Here is a 19668-nt window from a genome sequence, read left to right on the forward strand (position 1 = left end):
GGAAACTTCCTAATTCATCATCTTATGCATATATGATCTACCATGAGCCTAGAAAGTCAAGAGAATTGGAAGTTAGCAAGTTGGTTGATGGTGGTTGACTAGATGAATTCATCTGATAAAAATTGGGTCTCCCTAGACCCTATATCCTACGATTTTCACCATATGAAACTGATTCCAAGAGGAAACTTACTAAAAATTACATCCCAAACAACTTTCATGTTGATACCTAGAGCTAGTTTTGCTTGAAAAATCATTTTCTATGTTGAAACATTATAGGTCATTTTGTCTAAACCCTAATTTGAAAGTCAACTTCCCAAGGCCATAACTTGCTCAATTTTTATGAGATGAAATATTTCCAAGTTTCACAATCAAATACAAGATGTCTACTTCAACTTTTAAGTTTGGAGTGAGAGCTAATTCAACTTTTATGAGCATGTGATATGAGGCTACATTATAGGTCACTTTTGACCTATACCATTGATCAAGTGATTTTTTCAAAATTCAAAAATGTATAACTCTATCATTTCAAATCCAAATTACATGAAACTTGTGACCATTTTGAAGGTATTTAAGAGAGCTATAAATTTTATGAAGACACTTTTCTCATTTGAAGCTCACATAAAGAGTTAAGCAAGGTGGAATATTGAGACATCTGGCTTGACACTTAGAAAAAATTTCAATATGTTAAAATTTCCAAACTTCCACCTCAAAAGTCTTCAAGTACCAAGCTTCAAATGGAAAGTGTTGAACATGAAAGTTGATCCTCTTGATCTAACCTTTCCAAAAATCCAAAATTCATCCATTTTGGACAAGAAATGAATAGGCTGCACATGACTTGAACATGGTATCATCATTTGGCAAGATTGAACTTCAAACATCCATGCACAATTGCCTAGCATTCCAACAGGACTCCAGCCTTGCTTACACTTAATTATGGATCAGATGGAGTGATTTCATGGGCCTGTACACGCCCATGCACTCATGCATCACACATTGCTAATTTTGGAAGTTCACTTCAAGTGTCCAAATATCGATTGAATTGGCTATAAATAGAGCTCCATATGCTCAGAATTTCACACACATTCGCGCCAGCTTTGATCCCAGACCTCTAACCCTCTCATTCCAAAGGATAATCCTGGGAATTTCACTTGGAAATTGAGTTTGAATTCTCACTGTTTTGAGATTCAAAACTCCAGGGATCCAAGACCTTTTGAGCATTCATTTCTTCTTCTGCAAGCATTTGGGGTGAGATCAAGCACGAGCCAAGGCAAGAAAAGCTGAATCCAAACCTACATTGAAGGTATTTTCCAGAAATTTTAATCTCTTCTATTCTCCCTAAATATTGCTCAATTCTCTTGTTTCCTTGGTTGTCTGAAGTCCTACCAATATAGGCAAGAAGATTGAGTTGCTTTGAGGCCAGATCGAAGCAAATCAATTCATGTACCTCAAATTTCAACTCCATGTATCTCTCAATATACTTGGAGTTAGGATAAATTGAGGTCAGATTCGTGCTTAGTGCCATTTTTACTTTGAAATCATGTCCTTCTTTTTAATTTTGGTGATGGTTATGACTGAACCAGTCCAGGGAGGCTCGCCTGAGAAGGAGATCGGAGTTGTAGCTCCGGTGGTGAGTTGGCATGTTCAGAATTAAAATTATTTTTTGGATCATTATTAATATTTTTCATGATTTAATTGAAATTTCATTTGTTTTTAATTGTTTAAAAATACTTCTAAATGTCCAAAATTTATGAAATTTGTTCTCCAAGGTACTTTGACCTTGTTTGACCTATGATAAATCTCATGGCCATTTCTTTGGTGTTTTGATGAGGTTTTAGGAATTGGACAAACCATATTTAATTTAAATGCCTTATTTTAGTATTTTTAATTTGATTAAATGCCAAAGAATTTTGTTGACCAATTGTGATGACTTGTTTGTGTTTGACTATTGTTGTTGGGCCTTGGTCAAGGTTGATTTGACTTTGTTGAGTTAGTATCATTGGATTTAGGGGATTGATGGAATGTACGTTCCATCTCCCAAAATGAATGGATGATATTAATTTGGTAAAAGTCCTTCTTTGACCAATTTGTGTTTTGATCCATTCCCCTCCCACTTCATCTTATTCGCCTTCTTCATTCATTCATTCCATTTGACCTATGATATCTCAAATCCTAAGGCTAGTTGATTGAAAAGTTAACATGATTATGGATGAGATTAGGCCACACCTTTTGCATACTCTTTTTGTGTGTGGTATGTTTCATGAGCATAGTTCATAATACTATGTCTCTAACATGCATTAACACCAAAATTCTATTGCTCGGCCTCAAATAGTTGGGACTTCTACATAAGTCCAATTGTGATTGCTTAACATAGCGCTAAACTTGTGACATAAAAGGCATAAGAATTATAGTTAGTGAGATTGTAAGTCTCCCTTCTTTCATTTTATTGTGTGGAAACATGGCCTTTTTTCCTTCCATTGGAAGATGTCTTGGTTCAAGGATCCATGCTTGTGATAAGTGGGTTGAGTATTCTCCAAAGAATGTCTTAAAATGAAAAGCAAAAGCAAAAAAATACTAACTTCTAACCTATTAACTACTAACTTTTAATTTCAAGTCCTTTACTTTAATGTCATTTAATTCTAGCTTTTATACATTTGCCATTGTTCATATCATTCTAATTGTTTATGTTAATGCAATTTTCACTTTATCCATTTAGACCATATTCTGTGATATATTTTGTTTGTGTATGCTTTGCTTGTTTGTGTGGTCTTTGACCATTAATGTACCTAATAATAACAAAAACCCTAAAAACACTTTTGTGTGGACTGTTGGCTTGATCTTGGACAAATGGACTTAGAACTTAGGCAACATTCCTATGCTAAAGGATTTGGCAATGCCAACTTATTGAGAAACCAAGTGCTTGTAATTTGAAACTTCATCTGATACATCATTCAAGATCTCTCTAAGTTCATCTACAACATGATCATTGTGAAGCTGTTATTTTGAACCTGTGACTTGTGAAAATCATCGGTTACATGGGCTACTTTGAGGAAGACCGTGGAATGGATAAGCATTGGATGTGACCATCGTTATTTGATGCCTTGCTCTTCAATATAATATAATTGTGCATTTGTGTGTTGCTTGATTCTAAAAAGTCCAAGGAAATTATGGGTTTCTATTGACATTTTTGTCTATTGGATAGTCTCTTTTCAACTCTAAACTTTTAATTTTGTACATAGGATAGTCTCTTCATCTTCTTCTCATTTCTTTAATTTCAAAAATCTCTCCCTCCTTTTTCAAAACCTTCTTTGATTGAACTTATTTTGTTCTAAACTTTGACCACTTTTGCAAAAATATAGAAACTTCGGCCTTATGCCATTGCATTTTCAAACTTATTTTCTTAAATCAAACTTGTAAATAGACTTAACTATACTAGACTTAAACTTTCAAAAAGCCAAAAAGAACTAACTCATGCAAACCATTTTTAGGCCTTTGTGCCTTTCAAACTTAATTTTTGTTAAAAGCAATGCATCCACTTTGAAATTTGTATCACGAACTACGAGGTTTTGATCCCTCATTTTTATACTGGTACGTAGGCACAAGATCGAAGGTCTTATCAAACACAAGAATATAATTAATGAATTCTTTTCTCATCCCCCCCATTCTATTTGTTTGTAAACATCACTTTATACCAAGTACATATGCACACAAAAAGGGCTCCCTAGGAGTACCTATGACACTTTGGGTGCTATCTATGACTTTTTATTAGTTTTTATTTGAAAACTTCTTACTTTTTGGGTTTTGTTCGTAGTTTTTCCCTTTTCCCTTGGAAACAATAAAAGTGTGGTGGCGACTCTTGTTATTTGATCTTTAGCTTATCCATAGCTTGATGATCATGAATTTACCGCTACAGGGTGTAAGTTGAAAAACCATTTGGATGTGTTTCCACTTCCACTTTTCATACACGATTGTATGGATTTGTAACATGGTTTCAGCATGATTCACATTTAATTACGGACCTAATTGCATCACTTGATGGGCCTATCACACCCCCATGAAAGCATGCAAAGAGAATTTCTCAAAATTGTCAAATTTGGAAGTGTGTGGAAATCAATCTCATGGCCTATAAATAAGACCCTCATTGCTCATAATTAAGGACCTCATGCCCAAGCTTTGAACCTGCAACCCCAAACCCTCATCGTTGAAGGATAAGCTTGAAGATTTTCTTAGAAAATCGAGTTTCAATTCTCCATCTGTTTTGAGATTAAAACTCCAAGAGTCCATATTTTTCATTGATCCTAATCACTTCCAACAAACATCTGAAGCAAGGTCAATCATAATTAAAAGCAAGCCAATCTGAAGCTCTATTGAAGGTGAATTTTCAGAATTTTCATCTCTTTGATTCTCCCTCAATTCTTCACCATTCTTGTTGATTTTTGGTTGTCTGAAGTCCTATCAATGTAGGCAAGAAGATTGATTTGCTTTAAGGTCAAATCGAAGCAACTCAGTTCATGATCCTCACCATTCAAATCCCTGTATCTTTTTATATACTTATAATTGGAGAAAATTGAGGCCAAATTCGTGATCCTGAGCATTTTTCCTTCAAATTAGTGTATCCACTTTTAATTTTACATTGAGTTGAGCCTGAACCAAACCGGTGGCTCTCACCGAAGAAGATGACCGGAGCTAGGGCTCTAGTGATGCGCTGGATCAATCCAGGCCATCTGATTTGGTTCTCATGTTCTAATCTCACGTGTCCATTGTGATTACTCAACGTGTGGCACATTTGACTCAGGCGTTTGTGGAATGCACCCTCCTGGCCATCTGTTCTGCCACCTCGAATAATGAGGGAGATCAGATGGCCCTTGTTTTTTTATTTTCTGATTTTTCCATTTAATCCATTTATTTTGATTAATTCTATTAATTTCATTTTCAATCCAAAAAATATGGGACTTTCAGCAAAAAAAATCAAATATTTTCCTCTTTCATTTTATGAATTAAAATTATTTTTTGGATTAATTTTGATATTTTCATGATTTAATTATTTTTGTGCATATTATTAATTATTTAAAAATACTTTTGACTTTTCAAAAATAATGAATTTTTTTTGCCTAAGGTCCTTTGACCATGTTTGACCTAGGATAAATCTCTTGGCCATTTATTTGGTGTTTTGAAGAGGTTTTAGGTTTTTGATCAAACATAATTTATTTTAAATTCATTTTAATTTTATTTTTAATTGATTAATTGTGTATAAATTATGTTGAGTCATTTTTATTGACTTGTGAAGTTTGACTATGTGTTTGGGCCTTGGTCAAGGTTGATTTTGACTTTTGTTGGATTAAAATCATTGGATTTAGGGGATTGATGAAATGTACATTTCTTCTCCCAAAATGAATGAATGATTTTAATTTGAAATGTACGAAAGTTTAAATGAAAATGCACAAAGAGCCAAAAATTTGAATGGGGTTGTTAGTTCTTTTTGTCTTTTGGAATTTAAGTCAATATGGTTAAGTTTATTTAAAAATTTGATTTAAGAAAATGTTTGAAAATTCAATGGCATAAAGTCAAAGTTTCTAATCATTAAAACAAAGTCTACGTGTGAAATCACAAGCCAAGAAAGTTTTTGAAAAGGGGGATAGATTTTGAAATTTAAGAAGTGAGAGGAGATGAAGAGGTTATCCTAAGCACAAATTTAATAGTTAAGAGTTGAAAAGATCTGACAAATGGGATGCAATCCAACAGACAAGAATGTCATATAGAAACCCATTTTCCCTTGGACTTTAATCAAGCAATGATCAATAAGCAATGAGCAATATCCAGACATCATGAAGATCAAGGCATCAAATAAATATATCCACATCCAAGCAAGCAATCCCCATAGCTAGCAGTCTTCTTTGTCTTCTCATATATCAAATGAAATATTCCTTGATACACTCAAAGCAAAGCATCATACACAAGATGAAAATAACAATTAAGCACAAAGACAGAGTAGCCGATGAATTCAAACAATATCCAGGGCTTGTATTAGATGAAGGCTTAGTTGAAGATAGCTCAGTCTCAAGATGTTAGCATTGGCCAAGTCCTTATTGCACAGCGAATGTTGCCTAATCCTAAGTCCAAAAAGTTCAAATCAAGATCAACAGTCCACCAGATGTTTTTTAGTGTTTTTGTTTTTATTAAGTATTTTAAGGTTCTAAGGCCACAAACAAAATCAAAACACACAAACTAATATGTATAATCACAAAGTATGGCTCAAGTGAGCAAAGTGAAAATGACATAAACATAAATAAGTTATATGAAATGTAAATGGCAATGAATGATAAATGACTAAAATTTAAATTGCATCAAGTAAATGACTTGAAAGTAAAGCAATGTTAACAAGAGTTAGTCAAATGTTAGTCAAAAGTTAGTCAAGTGTTAGTGGTAATTTTTAATTGATTAAGTCATTCTTTGGAGAACACTCAACCATTCATTCACAAGTATGAATCCTTACACCAAGACATCTTCCATGAAGAGGGCTCCAACTTAGATAATTCAACAAGTATGCCACTAACTCTCGTGAAAGGAAAAAAGGTCAAGTGTCTACACAATACCATGAACAATAGGAGACTTACAATCTCACTTACTAGAATGCTATGCCTTGAGGGTCAAATTTATCTGAGATTGGAAAATATAAATTTAGGTGTTAATCCATGTTAGAGATTTGGTATGATGAACCAAACTCCTAAAACATACCACACACTAAAAGAAAAGATCAAGAGGGATGGACCTATCTCAATCATACTTGTATTGATTCATCTGACACAAGCTCATTGATGAACCAATTAGACTTTAGACATTAGAGATTTCATTGGTCAAATGAGGGAATGGGGAAGAATAGGGATGAAGATGAAGAGGGAGGGGAAGATAGAAACACAAATTGACCAAGGGAGTAATTTCATCAAATCAAAACCATTCATTCATTTTGGGAGATGAAATGTACATTTCATCAATCCCCTAAATCCAATGGTTTTGATCCAACAAAAGTCAAATCAACCTTGACCAAGGCCCAAACAGAAAGTCAAACATCACAAGATCATAAAAATATCTCAACAACATTTTTAAACATTTAATCAATTAAAAATCTATTAAAAGATGAATTAAAATGCATTTTTATTTGGTCAAAACCTAAAATCCCTTCAAAACACCAAATAAATGGCCAAGGGATTTATCCTAGGTTAAACAAGGTCAAAGGACCATAGAAAAAACATTTCATGAGTTTTAAAAAGTCAGAAGAATTTTTAAAAAATTAAAAATATGCACAAAAACATTTAATTTATGAAAAATATCAAAATTAATCCAAAAAATAATTTTAATTCAAAATATGAAAGAAAAAATATTTAACGATTTTTGGTGAAAGTCCCATGTTTTTTGTATTAAAAATAAAATTTCTATGAATTAAACAAAATAAAGGGATTAAATGAAAATTCATAAAATAAAATATAATTCAAAAAAATGAGGGCCATCAGATCTCCCTCATTAATTGAGGTGAAATACCTAATGGCCACACGCATCCTATCTATGGTGGACTTCAGTCAATGCAACACATGTGTGGTATTTAAAAGGAATGGCTCAGATTAAAACAAATTAACATGATCAGATGGTCAAGACGCATGCCAACACATCACCGGAGCTAGGGCTCCGGTCTTCTTCTCCGGTGGACCTCATCTGACTGGTTCACCACCATCTATCACTAAAATGAAAAACAAGGACATGGATCCAAAGGAAAATTGCCCAGGAGCTCGAATATGGCCTCAATTTTCTTCAATTCCAAGTATATTGAAAGATACAGGGATTTGAATTTTGAGGATCATGAATTGAGTTTCTTCGATTTGACCTCAAAGCAATTCAATCTTGTTGCCTACATTGGTAGGAGTTCAGCCAACCAAAAATCAAAGAGAATGGTAAAGAATTGAGAGAATCGAAGACAAAAAGTTTCTGAAAAATCACATTTGATGAGCTTGAATCTTGCTTGATATTTCTTCCAATTGGCCTTGGCTTGACTTCAGAAGCTTGCTGGAAGCGAATTGGATCAAAGAATGGCTTGGATTCTTGGAGTTTCAACTTCAAAACAGAAGTGAAGTTGAAACTCGATTTTCAATTGAAAACTTTCAAGTTTATCCTCTAATTGTGAAGGGCGGGGTTGCAGAATCAAAGTTTGGGCACGTTGTCCCTAATTATAAGCAGAAGGGGTTGTATTTATAGGATATGCAATTGATTTCCACACACTTCCATTCAAATGCCAAAAATAGTAATTCTCACTTGCATGGATGCATGGGTGGGTGATAGGCCCATGAAATGATGTCAAAAGTTCCAAAGTTGATCATGAGTGATGATGAAGGTGTGTCATGAAGCCATGCAATTGGAATTGAGAAATGGCAATGAGATTCATCTAAATGGGACCTTAAAGAAAAGCCATGCGCAAGTCATTCAATCCTTGGCCAAATGAAGTGATTTTGGACTTTTTAGAAAGGTATGATCAAGGGGAACAACTTTAATGTTTAAAACGTTTCCATTTGAAGCTTCGATCGTGATGAATTTTGAGGTAGAAGTTTGGAAAATCAAACATAATTGAACTTTTTCTAAGTACCAAGTCAAATGTTCACTTCTTCCACCTTAAATAATGTTTGCTATGGGCTTCAAATGTAAAACGTTCCTTCACTAAAGTTGTAGTTCAAAACTATTAAATTTGGTCACAAATGTGACCTGATTTGGATTTGTCATGAAGGAGTTATGCATTTTAGAAGTTGAAGAAAATTGCTTGTTCAATGGTAATGGCCCAAAATGACCTATAATGTTTCCTATTGGCACATTCCCTTTCAAGTTGAATTCTAAGTTTCTCAAAGAATAAAAGTTTTATAGGACATCTTGAAATTGATCATGAAAATTAGATAGCCTTCATCTTATAAAAATGAGCAACTTATGTCCTTTGGAAGTTGACCTCCTAACCAGGGGACAAACAAAATGACATTACAAGAAAAACTATCTCTTGACCTAAACATGAAAGTTGTTTAGAATGTCATAAGGAGTAAATTTTTTCTTGGAAGCATTTTCATATGACAAAAATTGTAGGAGATAGGGTCTAGTGAACCCCAATTTTGACCAGTTGACTTTTTTTTGTCAACCACCATGAACCAACTTACAAACTTAAAGATATATTGATCTTTTGGACTCATGGAGGATCATATATGTTTAATATGACGTAATGTGAAGTATACCTTTAAATATTTGATCCAATGTTGAAGAAACTTGTTAAGGAAGTCATACAAGATACCCAGATGAACTAGGGCTTCCAAGGCAAGCAGGCTTCGAACTCTTGATTAATTCTTGATCAAAATGATAAATGAAGATCATGGGATCCATATATGATGTATAGAATCAATTTTAACCAATCCTTGATTAATCTCCTTGCATTGAGGGTTGCAAAACCTATATGTGAGCTTAATGAGGCATTGGTGGATGTACACACTACCTACAAAAGAAACAAAGTTATACATAGACATACTTTGGGCATTTTGGTTAGTAAACAAAAGAAAATAAAGTATGATACAATAAAATGTGCTTGGTGATCTCTCCCAATGTAAACCCAATGAAAGAGGGGTAAGCAGGATGCCAAGGTGTGATCCTAAAGCCAATGCAAATGATGAGATAGCATGAGGGATCTTAAGGTCAAAATTGGAGTCTTACAAAATCGAGCCTGCTAGATTTCCCTACGGTCGTAAACATGACCCCCATGCCACGTGTGGATACCATGTTGGATACGTAGGGAACTCTATAGAAACTTGTCATGTTCTCAAGGCTAGAGTTCAAGAACTCATCGATCAGAAGTTGTTGAGTTTTACACATGTGATTGCTGATGTTCCTGTTGAGAAGACGTTTGAATACGAGGGTCCTCCGATTCATGTGCAAGTTGATTCACCTGTGATCCATCCTACTATGCAGTATCTGAATACCATATTGTTGGCCTATCCTGGGGAATCATATCTTGTTGTTGCTACGCCTCATTAAGCCTACACTGGGGCACCCTACACACCACTTGGAGTTCATTATGGTCAGACATATCATCAGATAGTCAACCCTGACTTGGTGCACTCTGCTCAAATGTTCCAACCAATGGTTATTCCTCAAATCCATTCTCAGTCACAGATACCTTTAGTGCCTAGGCCATGCTACTCATACCCACATGTTGTTACGTCCCAGTATCAGCAACCTCCATGGACTCAATTTCTCAAAAATCAAGAAACTGTTCCATGTAACCATCAAAGGCGGAGATAGACCAGACGGTTTGATAGAAAGCGTCCTCAACGTGACCATATCCCTATGACATATGCTCAGCTGCTACCTTACCTTTTCCAACAAGGACTCATTGAGACAAAGGAAATCCCACCTGCCACTTTTCCATATCATGCCAGGCACAATCCTGATGCCTCATGTGCTTATGATACAGGGCATAAGGGGCATCCCATTGAGGATTGATGGGTTTTCTAATCAAGGGTACAAGAACTTATAGATCAGAAGCTTCTAACTTTCACCAAATAAGGGCCTAATGCCAAGACCGAAACTGGTGAGTGCAGTCATTGATGAAAGATGATCAAGAACTGAGGTGACATCTACAGAAGAATAATCATGTTGTTTTTCAATCTTTTCATTTGTAATATTTTCTTGTATGTCAATGTATCGTTCAATTGTGAACCTGGTTGTTTTGAATAATGATCATAATGAAATAAATGTGCATGTTTTGATTAAATCCATTCGTGTTCACTCATACTTTGTTTATCAGTATCAAACTGTTTGTCAAATAAAATCAAAAGAGAACGATGCAATCAAAATACGCAAGATCATTATCTGTATGCTTTCGAATAAGATTGTGTTGGTGATGTAAGGCATTCTTCAAATCCCTAAACATCGGAGATATAAGGAAGTTAATCCCTAGTCAACCCCTTTGGGCCTTGAGGTAGTGTAAGACCCCAATTTTTACCCTAAGATCCCTCATGTTATCTCATCATATGCATTAGCATTGGGATGACACCTTGGCATCCTCCTTACCCCTCTTCCATTGGGTTTGTATTGGGAGAGATCACCAAGCACATTTTGATTTCATCATACTTTGTTTTTCTTTATCCACTAACCAAAATTCCAAAAATATTTTGATGTATAGTCTGTTGCTTTTTTACTTAATGTACATGCTCATATATGCTCTATCAAGCTCATATCTAGGGTTTGAGACCCTCAATGAAAGGAGCACAATCAAAAAATGGTTCACATTGGCTCTAACCATCATATATGGATACCCATTTTCTTCACATGTTATTTTTATCAAGAAATCATCAAGACTTTGGAGTTTGTTTGCCTTGGAAACCCTAATTCATCTGGGTATTTTGTGTGACTTCTTCAACAAGTTTCTTCAACAATTGATCAAATTTTTCAAGGGATACTTCATATTACATCATGTTAGGCCTATATGATCCTCCATGAGTCCAAAAAGTCAAGAGAATGTCAAGCTAGCAAGATGGTTCATAGTGGTTGACCAGAGAAAGTCAATTAGTCAAAATCAGGGTTCCCTAGACCCTATCTCCTACAATTGTTGTCATATGAAAATTATTCTTAGATCAAATTTACTCAAAATGGAATTCCAAAAAAAATTCATGTTGAAGTCAAGAGCTAATTTTGCTTGGAAAGTCATTTTTTATGGTGAAAGATTATAGGTCATTTTCTCGAACCCTAGTTTGGAGGTCAACTTCCCAAGACCATAACTTGATAACTTTTTATGATATGAAATCCATTCAAATTCCATGATCAAATTCCATATGTCTACTTAAACGTTTATGTTTGGAGGAAGTTGAAATTCAATTTGCAAATACATGTTCGAAGAGAAAACATTATAGGTCATTTTGGGCCAATACCATTGAACAAGTGATTTTCCTCAACTTATAAAATGCATAACTCATTCATGTCAAATCCAAATGAGGTCCAATTTTTGACCAAATTGAAGAGATTTTAAATAGCTAGTACTTTTATGAGGGAACATTTCTCATTTGAAGTCCATAGGAAAAGTTATTCAAGGGGGAAGAAGTGAACATTTGACTTGGGACTTAGAAAATTTGCAAATATGTTTGATTTCCCAAACTTCCACCTCAAAATTAATCATCATCCAAGATTAAAATTGTAACATCCTAATTTTCCATACCTTAAATAATATATATGATTATAATTGAGATTTTAACATCGCTAATTATTACAAACTAAACATTGAAACTAACAGCTATAATAATTTATTTATCAACTAATTACTCTTTATTTTATTATTAATATTATTATTCAATTTGAATATCATCGTTTTATTTTACAAACTAAACTTTGAAATTAGTCATTTAAATACTTAATTTTAAGTTAATTAATTATCCATATTATTTTTATTATTATTACTTTTATTGTTTTGTTATTATATTATTTGATGTTATTTGATTTGAATATCACTATTTTACTCTACAAACTAATCTTCAAAAAAAAAATAGTAAATAAAATAACCTTAAGTTAATAAATGTATTAAATAATTATCCTTGTTATTATTATTATTATTATTATACTTATCATTTCATTTTATAAAAGAAATATATTTTATTTTTCTATTAATATTCTACATGATCATATGTCATGAAATAGTAGAAATTCAAACTTTCATACATTTCTCACCAATTATTTTCACAAAGTCATATTAGAACATCTATAAAACTATTCATGCAAGACTTGGAAATATTTGATAAAGACATATTTACTAGCGAGAGTTGAAAAGTTAGAAAGCATTGGCAAAAGGAGATAAATTTACATATCAAAGGCCTACACCATATCATAACCAGGATTCTAAGAGGTTAATGCTCAAGTGTTACAGTTGTGGAGGGGCACATCTTAAGAAAGATTGTCCAAATAGAAATATTGGAGCTTGTTTTCGTTGTGGTCAGAAGGGCCATTTTCTCAAAGATTGTCCCCAAGGACAAAATCAACCAACAAGCTAGAAGATCGTCCTAATAAACAATAACAATGTAGGGAGAGCAAGGAACGGAGGCCTAAATGTTGGTCAAGGACCTCAGAATCAGAACAAGCCAACCACAGGAAGAGTATTTGCAATTAGAGGAGCTGAGATCTCAAAGTCAGAAGGGTTAATCCAAGGTATATGTCTAATTGGAGATAAGTTAGTATTAGTATTATACAATTTAGGAGCTACACATTCATTTATATCTACATCTTGTGCGGAAATTTTGGGATTTGAAATTGTTGATCTCAACTATAAGTTGACCATTACAACTTCCTCGGGAAAAAGAATGGTAACTTGTTCAGTCTGTGCAGATTGCCCTGTAATTTTAGAAAATAGAAGATTCTTAGTAGATCTTGTAGTACTCCCACTAAAAGACCTAGATGTCATCTTAGGAATGGATTGGTTATCTGCCAACGATGTAAACTTGGGGTGCAAGAAGAAAATTTTAACGTTTAGAGAAGATAGTGGAGAAGTCATAAAGGTGGAAACTCTCACCCAAAAATTTATGATGTTATTCTCTATGTCATAAGGAGAAACCCCTAGTGTTGAAAATCTTCCAGTGGTCTGTGAATTCCCGGATGTTTTTCCAGAAGAGGTTCCAGGTTTACCACCAGTTAGGGAAGTGGAGTTTTCTATAGACTTGGTTCCAGGCACTAGACCAATTTCTATATCTCCTTATCGAATGTCACCCTCAGAGATGGCTGAGTTAAAGAAACAGTTAAACGAGATGTTAGAGAAGGAATTTATTAGACCGAGTGTATCGCCATGGGGAGCTCCAATCTTGTTTGTTAAGAAGAAGGATGGTTCTTCTAGACTTTGTGTAGACTACAAACAACTTAGATGAATTTGTTGTAGTTTTCATCAATGACATTTTGATTTATTCCAAGAATGAGGTAGAGCATGAAGAACATTTGAGAATTGTGCTACATATATTAAAGGACCGCCAATTGTACGCGAAATTCTAGAAATGTGAAATTTGGTTGAAGGAGGTACAATTTCTTGGTCATGTTATCAGTAAAGAAGGTATTGCAGTAGACCCGAGTAGAGTCGAAGCAGTAACAAAGTGGGAAAGTCCAAAGAATGTTAGTGAGATTCGAAGTTTTCTTGGACTAGCTGGATATTATCGGAGGTTCATCGAAGGATTCTCAAAGATCGCTTTGCCTATGACTCAGTTAACGAGGAAGGGTAAGAACTTTGAAGGGACAAAAGAGTGTGAAGAAAGTTTTCAGAAGTTGAAGGAAAGATTGACTTCATCACCAATACTCATCTTACCAGACCCGTTAGGACGGTTCGATGTGTATTGTGATGCGTCATACCAAGGTCTTGGTTGTGTGTTAATGCAAGAAAGGAAAGTGATAGCTTATGCATCAAGACAGTTGAAGGTGCACGAGAGAAACTACCCAACTCACGACTTAGAGTTAGCAGCAATTGTGTTTGCCTTAAAAATTTGGAGGCATTATCTTTATGGATCAAAGTTCACTGTGTTAAGTGATCACAAAAGCCTGAAGTATTTATTTGATCAGAAAGATCTAAACATGAGACAAAGGCGCTGGATGGATTTTTTAAAGGACTATGATTTTGAGTTACAATATCATCCAGGAAAGGCCAATGTTGTAGCAGACGCCTTGAGTCGAAAGACACTTCATGCATCTGCAATGATGTTGAAGGAAGTAGAGTTGATTAACCAATTCGTGGATTTAAACTTAGGAGTACATCATAGTGAAGGAAGTATGTTCTTAGGCATTATTGTCGTGTCTAATGAATATCTAAAATGGATCAAAGATGAACAACAACTTGATGACCAATTAATGAATATAAAGGAAACTATCAAAGATGGTCAAAATGGGGATTTTAACATAAGGAGTGATGGAATCCTAAGGTTTGGAGAAAGGTTGTGTATACCTCAAAACCAGGATATTCGAAAGTTGATCTTGGAAGAAGGCCACAAAAGTAAGATAAGTTTTCATCCAGGAGCCACAAAGATGTATCAAGATTTGAAGAAAATGTTTTGGTAGTTTGGAATGAAGAAGGATATAGCAGCGTATGTTCAAAGTTGTTTGATATGTCAGAAGGCAAAGATTGAACATCAAAGGCCACCTGGACTGTTACAACCTTTAGACATTCCGGAGTGGAAATGGGATGGAATATCTATGGATTTTGTATTTGCTTTGCCTAAAACTCAGAAGAAGCATGATGCAATTTGGGTAATCATTGATAGGTTGATAAAGAGTGCACATTTCATTCCCATCAATCAAACGTTTAGCTTAGAGAGACTAGCTCAGATATATGTAAAGGAAATTGTTAGATTACATGGGATACCTACAAGAATAGTCAGTGATAGAGATCCCAGATTCACATCAAAGTTTTGGCGTCAGTTGCATTTAGAGCTAGGAACCAATCTAAGGTTAAGTTCATCTTATCATCCCCAAATAGATGGCCAATCAGAAAGGACAATTCAGTCGTTAGAAGATCTGCTAAGAGCTTGTACTCTTGAACACAAAGGAAGTTGGGATGAGTTCTTACCATCGATTGAGTTTACTTACAACAATAGCTTTCACTCAAGTATTGGCATGGCTCCATATGAAGCATTGTATGGATGAAGGGGTCGAACGCCTTTTTGTTGGTATGAAGTTGGAGAAAATAAAATATTGGGTTCCGAATTTGTGCAACAAACAACAGACCAGGTTAAGCTTATTAGAGAAAAGATAAAAGTTGCACAGGATCGTCAAAAGAGTTATAGTGATAAAAGGAGAAGACCTTTGGAATTTGAGGCAGGAGATCACGTGTTCATTAGGGTAACTCCTAGAGCGAGAATTGCACGAGCAATCAAAACTAGGAAGTTAACACCAAGGTTTATCGGGCCTTTTCAAATTCTACGACGGATTGGACCTGTAGCATACCACATTGCTTTGCCGCCAAACCTGTCTAATATTCATGACGTATTCCATGTATCACAACTAAGGAAGTATTATCCTGACCCTTCACATGTCATTGAGCCTGAAAGTGTGGAACTTAGAGATAACCTAAAATATGAGGTTTTACCTGTCAAAATTTTAGATCATCGAATTAAGGAACTTCGTGGAAAGCAAATACCATTGGTTAGAGTTGTGTGGGATGATGTAACTAGTGATTCTACCTAGGAAAGAGAAGAGGACATGCGTCAAAAGTATCCACATATGTTTTAGGTACGTTAAATTTCCAGGACGAAATTTCTTTTAAGGGGGGTGGTAATGTAACATCCTAATTTTCCATACCTTAAATAATATATATGATTATAATGAGATTTTAACATCCCTAATTATTACAAACTAAACATTAAAACTAGCAGCTATAATAATTTATTTATCAACTAATTACTCTTTATTTTATTATTAATATTATTATTCAATTTGAATATCATCGTTTTATTTTACAAACTAAACTTTGAAATTAGTCATTTAAATACTTAATTTTAAGTTAATTAATTATCCATATTATTTTTATTATTATTACTTTTATTGTTTTGTTATTATATTATTTGATGTTATTTGATTTGAATATCACTATTTTACTCTACAAACTAATCTTAAAAAAAATAGTAAATAAAATAACCTTAAGTTAATAAATGTATTAAATAATTATCCTTGTTATTATTATTATTATACTTATCCTTTCATTTTATAAAAGGAATATATTTTATTTTTCTATTAATATTCTACATGATCATATGTCATGAAATAGTAGAAAATCAAACTTCCATATATTTCTCACCAACTATTTTCACAAAAACATATTAGAACATCTATAAAACTATTCATGCAAGACTTGTAAATATTTGATAAAGACATATTTACTAGCAAGAGTTGAAAAGTTAGAAAGCATTGGCAAAAGGAGATAAATTTACATTATTTTAATATTTTACAACTAGTATAAATAGGGGTCTTTCTCACCCCATTTTCATTCATTCACAAATCATCTTTCTTACCTCTTTATTTCCTTCTTTCTCTAGTTTCTTCATATAAAAGTATTAGTTTTAGTTGTCGAAGTTTTCACGGTGTCGATTTGTAGTTTTTAGAGTTACTTTGGGGTCAAAGTTCTTCTAAAGTTTTAAAGGAGTTTGATACGTCAAAGTTCTGCTCAAATCATTTTCATAAGTAACCAGTAAGCCGTTATAATTTAATTATTTTATTTATGTTATTTATATAAAGGTTATTTAATGATTTTGATTTAAATTTTCGTTCAGACGTCGAGATATTGAACTTATAAAGTCCAAGATAAATTTTACCATAAGTTGTTATAATGCCCAAGTATTATTATAAAATTAAAATGTTATTAGGAATACACTCTTGATAATTTTCTAAAACAAACAAATCCAAACGGGAGTATAGTCTAATTTATACTTGAATTTAATAACGATTTAAATATAGTGGAGGTTATTACTAAATATTTTAAATAAATAAATATTTTAATTTGTAACGGGATTATGTTTATTTAACCGTAAATTATATTCTAATTATTTTATAAATTTCGTACAATTCAACGGTTATCGTAAATTAGGTTTTGGGCAAACATCAGAGAAAACGCTCGTGGACTATCAACTACGATCAACAACAAAAAGTGGGGGCAATGTCTTGTATACGTTGGGACGGTTAGCGTAAAATAGTTTAATATATATATATATATATATATATATATATATATATATATATATATATATATATATATATATATATATATATATATATATATATATATATATATATATATATATATATATATATATATATATATATATATATATATATATATATATATATATATATATATATATATGTGTGTGTGTGTGTAGTGGTGACCCAAGCCCTACCAGCGCTAAATAAGTAAGGAGAGCCTATTCTCGAATAATGATTTTCCCAGATCACTAAGCGAGGTTATGCCGACCTTAATTATTTATCATAAGAATGATCTATTTGTGCTTACATTGTTTGATTAATTTTCTAATTGTTTATTTTATTTATACTTGAATGATTGTGATTGATAGACTAAGAAAATGATCTATTAAGGAGAGAAACAACAATATTGATTAGATATTAAGTGTTAGATCCCCAATGAAATAAGGGAAGTTGGATACATTGAGTAGTTGTATTCGGTTGGGTTCTAGCTAAGGAAAAGACTTGGTCGACCATTTCCTTTACGGTCCACCTCTCTTACCTGGGAAGTCAACCATACATTATTCACTGTATAAACTGAACTAGTTATATAGAGATAAGGAACACGCCAAGGAGAAATAGACAAGACATTTAATGGATTTGGCACTCAACCGAAGTAATTAGGTAATAACTATGACCTGAAAGGTTGATATGATATTTCCCAAATATTAACTAAATACTTATGGTTGAGAGTTGCTATAAGATGGTTGAGTGATCATATAGACCTGCATTGGGGAATGTGTAAGTCCATTGCCATGCGGTATGGGACGTACGAGGTTGATTAGTCGCTACAATCCCGGCGGGGATTATTATTTATGCATGATAGGCAAGATGAGGGTCTTGGCCTGAATCCTCAGGGACGATCGACTTGTAACACCTGGACTCCATGTGAAGTTAGGTGGCGTAGCTCTTGGTAATTGGGAGTATGTTGGTGGCATGTGGTCTTGTGATATCTAATCTTGGTAAATGGGAAAGGTATCCTTGACAGTGTTTAGTGGCCTGAGTCAGCATATAGTTCAGGGATGCATTAGAATAAACACTTATAGAGTATAGGTAAATATGGGATAAAGATACGCTTGTTCGAATAATTGTGGTTGTCATATATATATATATATATATATATATATATATATATATATATATATATATATATATTCCTATTTTACATCCTATTCCCACTTTTAAACTTGTACGTAAATCTTAGCCCTGTATTCTTTTTGTCTTGCATCTTCGGATTGATCTATGACGATCAGGCGATGAACTAGACCATTTAGGAAGGAAGGCTATGGAGTGACAGATTACGATAATGTCAAGGCTGAAGGTTGATAGCGTTTTGTCAAACGCTTATCACATCGTTAGTACTACGTAATATTATATACAGTCAGTATAAGTGTCAGTCCTGTTGAACTTAGGAGGTCCTTCTGTTAAGCTTTCTTTTGATTTTCTTCATGTACTTTTATTTTAAGTTTTATCTATGTGGCAAGGCCACTAGTCTTAACGGTGTCAAATAATGAAATTTCTTCCCCTCGATCTCACCTTTCGAAAAAGTCTAAGATCATCTCATTTGGCCAAATAATGAAGGACTTGCGCATGGGTGTGTAAGACCCCAATTTTGACCCTAAGATCCCTCATGCAAATTCATCATAAGCATTAGCATTGGGATCATACCTTGGCATCCTCCTTACCCCTCTTTCATTGGGTTTGTTTTGGGAGAGATCACCAAGTACTTTATGATTGTATCATACTTGTATATTATCATTTTACTAACCAAAACACCAAAAATATGTCTTTGCATTTGCCTAACTCTTTTGTAGGTAGGGCATGATCTCCATTGATCTGTCAAGTTCATATCTAGGGTTTGAGACCCTCATGACAAAGAGCACAACCATGAAGTGATACAATAATGGTTAT

Source organism: Lathyrus oleraceus, chromosome 3 (assembly GCF_024323335.1).
Source record: "Lathyrus oleraceus cultivar Zhongwan6 chromosome 3, CAAS_Psat_ZW6_1.0, whole genome shotgun sequence".
NCBI classification, from domain to species: domain Eukaryota; kingdom Viridiplantae; phylum Streptophyta; class Magnoliopsida; order Fabales; family Fabaceae; genus Lathyrus; species Lathyrus oleraceus.